Genomic DNA, 5,772 nt, shown 5'->3' with positions numbered 1-5,772 from the left:
AGATCACCGTTTGCACGCATACCAACACATGCACGCTTCACACGATCAATTGACAACACACCACACCAATCTTGCCCGTTTGCAACCTTCACATAGCACACACCACTCTCTCTTTCTCTCTCACACACACAGAGGCCCAAGGAGGCACACACATCTCACACATTGACACCAAGCACTTTGAGTAGAGCAAAGACGAGAAAAAGGGGGAAGAAACGACACAAAAATCGGCTATGGTTTGCTTCAATTTCGACCAAAATCACCATCTACAATTACCATGAAATTTGCTAGCATCGGCTCCATCGCAATGACCTCGCCAAGCACACAAGAAACACTTTGACAATCTTCTTCTTCTGCTCCGAAAGCTCTCCTCGTTGAGAGCTCTCCCGCTGTCCAAAAAGCTTCTCCCAAAGGCTCCTCCAAGCTTCTCTCTTCCTCCCAAATGAGGCCAAAAAAGCTGCGTATGAAGTCCTTCTATTTTTGGTCGACAACCTTCTATTTTTAGCTCAAACCTTGCATGTGACCCAATGCTTGCTATTTTCGACGAGTCTTGGATGCCAAAGCATGTGGGAGAGCTCACATGGTTTTCATGGTGCCTTGACAACCAGCTAAGGGAACTCCCTCTTCAATTAAAAGGTTTGTGGCTTCAAACATCACGCGAACCCACCCCTAGCCATGCCACATCATCATAGATCCGCCAACGCCGTTGAAAATGGTTGTCGGGCTGAGCTCCCTCTCCTTGTACAATACTCCTATAGGCCATGATGGTATATATATACCATTCACTTGGAGCCCACTCTTTTGTATATGGGTCATATAACATGCCACGTGGCACCTCCTTGTCCCATGACTCTAAAGTCACCCTTTGAAAACTTCAAAAAAATTCCTATATGTCCCTCCTTTGAACCACGTGCCATCTGATGCTCACCGACTCGGTGATCAAGATGTAAAGTCCCACCAAAAGACAGGTTCCTGACTTCCATATGTGCCGGTCTTGACACTTTTCGACTTTGCTAGACCTTCGAACGACGCGTCCCAAATTGGCAAAAATTCATCTACTACCAGAGTGTCGACAATTGCCGCCATCTTCAAACCCCAGTATCTTGCCGATCTAAACTCTGTTTGACATGCCATCAATTACTCTATGACCTTCATACACCGCATACTTCACATAAAAACCTGGCGAGGCTCCAAAAACCTCAGATGGCACCCTGACCAGGGCGACCAATTTGGCACAGGAGTGGCCCCCGATAAAACTCCCATTGGCAATATCTTGGCATCCGGGACTCCAATCGATGATCTAAAAAGACCGACATGCTCCACATGACGAGCTCTTCATATCTATCCATTGATATTAGCTTTGATCACCTATCATGTCCGTCCGGAATTTGCAAACACCCTCAACTTTGAACATCCATAACTTTCACCATGTAGCTCTATTTGATGAGCCGTTTGGACCAGCTTGTAGAGCATACTGAGGGCCACCTATGTCACTTTCATTTCAACACTTTAAACATGCACCTTTGATAGGCATCATAACATAGTACTTTGGCCTTGAAAATTATATTTAGCACACATAACTGTTGCTCATTGCATGCTCTTGCTCTTTCTAGTTGCCCCATCACTTTGGCAACCCTTGAGAGCCTGTACAGCCCTGATGTGCACTCTTTGTAGCACCGACCAACTTTGGATGCACCATCATTGCCCAACCCCCTTGTTGAGCATTCATGTTCAACCAAAAAACTACTCTATTCGCCTAGAAAGTGCAAAACTAGAGAACACAGTGAGCAAACCAAAAAACACTACCATATGTACAAAGCCTTACACCTACTTCCTACTGCCAATCCTCAAGTGGGTTTCACCATCCCTTGCATAGTCTAACCTCTTGTATCAAACATCTGGCTTTGCTCTCTTCCATCCATCCGCATCGACCTCCAATAATGCTTCACCCAAGCACGTAACCGTCTATGCACACAATAGGCCCATAGTACCTTTGCACCTCTTTGAACATTATCCTGCCTCCTCAACATACCTGGCTCTACCAACACATAATCCGATCCAACAAATGCATCTAACCCTCCCTCCCAACCATGTAAGGTGGAGCACCTCTCTCAAGAGAACTCCGTATCTGTCAGATAACACACTAGACTACTGCACTTACAAGCATACTTTTCAACCATGAATCACATACCTCTTCAAAAATCTTGAACACAACCTGGGAATCTCCATCATGCACCATAGAGCATTGCATCTGTTCTATCATTGGATCCATTCTCTCCTTCATCTCCTCTTCAAACTCAATTCCAACATCATCAAGCCCCTCAGCATCTTCAAGGTCAACCGGCTCCTCCTCCTTGTCAACTCCATCTGCCCGCTCTTCAATCACCTACTCTTCTTCTTCATCCTCAGCCAAAGGAAGTAGAGAGTCATCCTCTACTGCACCGCCCTAGTCTCCTTCCATAGCCAAGCTTGCTTTATCTTTCATGGCAAAACTGCGTACCTGTTGCACCACTGTAGCACACTCCATTACAAGTTTAATAGGCACAACCATCAACATGGAACCACATAACGTCTTTACCTGCCCATCCACTTCTGTAGGTCTGCACTCCTCCACTTGGACTTCCTCAAGCACATTGGTTTGCCCTTCCTTCTGCTCCTTGAGCACAACTTTCACATCCTTATGCACATGCAAGATATCAAATTCCTCATACCTTGAGTGGGATGAATCGGTTTCTATTGGAGAAATTTATCATGATTGTTAGACGGGGGCGGTCGGAGGGTTTGTTAAAGGGATTGTATAACTTTCATCGATTAAATTTTGGAGACAAGTTCAAGTCGTGTCTGTTTTCATGTGAGATTCTTTTTTCATGGTAGGATTTAGCTTAGAGACCTTGCTTTGACTTACTCTAAATCTAGTTTACATAATAGTCATAATGCTTTATGGCATTACTCTCACCCGGATAGCAACTTCTCTAGCATGTACAACTCATATTAGTTGAATTCTATGATTTTGATACATGTCTAACAGAAACTTACTCCTTTATAAATATCCAATCTTCTTCACTTTAATGTATTGTCCTAGATGTGATCAAGTACGCTAGTTTTTAAATAACTTCACTAGCATTTATTTAAAAAGGCATTTATTTGAAAATTGGCTTTGTGTATTTATATGTTTCAATATGATTATACTACTTGTGTACCTATGGTAACATTTTTGTCTTCAAAGAAAAATGGCAAATTGTTTCTTAAGGTAAGGACTTATACTCAAAATTCAGCAGGTGGGGCACAATCATTTTTTGGAGTGAATTAATACGAATCTCCCTAGATCCTTTTGCTGGAAAAAGAAATAGAAGGAAAGAGTGAGGTGGTGTGCAAGGGATGGGACTAACAAGTCAGGCGTAGAGTAGAGACACCTGGCAGCAGGGACGAACATGGAGCTGCAACAATCCATCTACGTGGCACCAACATAGGTAGAGAAAGGGGCAACCAAGGTGAGTCAGAATGCCAAGGAGGATGGAATCGTTCGGCACCTTGCCTCATAGCTGTCGCACATTCTGTGGGGGTAGTTGACCTTGTGAGGGTGTCATGTGTTGCATGAGGGGGAAGAGATTGGCGCATCACAAACAGAAGCTTTTCTTTTATAGTCCAGGTGTGAGGCAGGGGTCAACAAAGCAGTAGAGGTGAATTGGCTCAGCTCATAAGGTCCATTATGAATGTACTATCACATGTTTGATTCTCAAGCCATGCATGATGGTATTACAATTGTGACTGCCTTGCAAGGGAGCGGTTGAAGGAATCTTCAAAGATTCTAGTTAATGGAAGCCAAGAAGACCCACGTAGGTTTTCATTAGCATACTCCAAATTCATTACCATACTTTAACTAGTCTTTTGTCATGTTATACTCTTTGCAAATAAAGCCAGACTTATAAGGGCCATTTAGAGTAAAGTCTTTCTTTAACGATGATTGTAAGTCTTCCTTTAAACCAACCACTAAATTTTTAAGCTCAAATTACTAGCAAAGACATTTTGGAGCATGATGACAATGCAAATTCATCAGTTTATGTAGCATCCTCTCAATGAAGATTTATCTCTTTAGGCAAAATGACCTTAGGTGCAAATTGGCAAGTTTAAGCAACACTAGTGCATTCACCAATTAAAGCAAGACCAATTACAAAATCATACTTCGTGTGGTTGGCCAATAGTGATATTAGTGTCGTTTTATTTTTTTTGAGTATATTTTGAAAATGATGTGGACTTGAATTTAATTTATACTATTGATGACTTCATGATGATATGATGATGAAATTGTTGTAGTATTGATGAATCTTAATTTTTGAATGATGATTTTGACAAATGTAATCCTTAGACATAAGGACATGACACATTACCTATACTAGTATATATGTGGGTGACCGAAGGCATAAGAAAATATTGCTTTATATATGGTCTACATACTATGTATTTTTAACTTGTATTTTTGACAAGTTATGACATGCAGATTGATAATATAGCAACCAAGGAAAATTGCTTTTTTGACAGAGGAGTATGTAGTATCTATCTATGATATACTAGCATATACTTATCATATGGTTGAAAGGTGAAAAACTATCTCTTATTTTTGGTTGGCTCTCAAGATCTAACGGATGATATAAAGATGCATACTAATAAGAGTCTTTTATGAATAATAGAGAAACATCTATTTAAACTCTCTTTCTCTCTCTCTCTTCTCACACTAGTTATTAGGCTCATTGCGTAGGTTCATTGAGGGGCTCGTATGGGGCGAGGAGTAGCCTTTGCTCTAGTGCTTGCATCATTCTTCTCCTTCTCTCCTCACAGTCTCCCATTGTCTCTCTCACTTGCATGCGTAGCACTCCAATCTCAAAGGTGTGCATGCTAAATGATGCTCTATCACTCTCGCCTTCATTTTTCTTATGTTTCACGACTCTCAAGTATGATGCTGTCGATATCGTTTTTAATATCTTTGGGTGTGTTTTGCAAGTTCACCCTCCTCCTTATTGCAACTTTTGCATCAAGTGCCATGAAAGGACAAGGGGTACTAACATGCTACTTTCCACCTAGCCATCTCCTCTTATGGACCCATAGCCTATCTTTAGAAGCCCCTAAACATGCACACCCAGCCGGCCTTGCCTATGGACTGAGCTCAGCCCCAGTCTTACCCTTGTCTTGACATTACTTCCCCCCTTCAAGGAGAGTTTGCATTTACAAAAACATCATTGGAACAATGCCTTCGAAGAACAACAATGTTTCTTGTTAAGTATGGAGCCTGATTTACCCTTGTAATTTTCTGTGGTAAAAGCGCACATTTGTAAGGCCCCCATTATGAGGAGAAGCCATTGTGTGTGAAGGAAAATCACTCACCGGAAACCAAAATTTTCACGAACAAGAATCAGGGGCAACTTTAAAGGCCTCGGGGGCGGAGGCCCCCGAGACTTTTTTTTCGCCGGAATATTCTTTTTCGCCAGAATATTATGGTCAGATGGCGGCTGGAAAGTGGTCGAAAAACAACCGGTCGGTTGGTCGGTGGCCAGTAGTCAATGGCCGGTGGCCGGTGGTCGGAAGTCAATGGCCGGTAGCCGGTGGCCGAATTCAAAAGCGGACTTGTCTTCTCAAGGGCGGCCACACATGTGCGGATTGGAGGGTCCGATTTGGACTTATTCGCACAAGGGCGGCTACACATGGCTGTCTCTCATAAGAGAGGGTAGCCCTTTTGGCCTATAAAAGGAGGCCATTTCTACACACATTTCATAGTGTGAA

Source organism: Adiantum capillus-veneris, chromosome 12 (genome assembly GCF_014529385.1).
Source record: "Adiantum capillus-veneris isolate H3 chromosome 12, ASM1452938v2, whole genome shotgun sequence".
NCBI lineage: Eukaryota > Viridiplantae > Streptophyta > Polypodiopsida > Polypodiales > Pteridaceae > Adiantum > Adiantum capillus-veneris.
Note: the sequence above shows the minus strand (reverse complement) of the source record.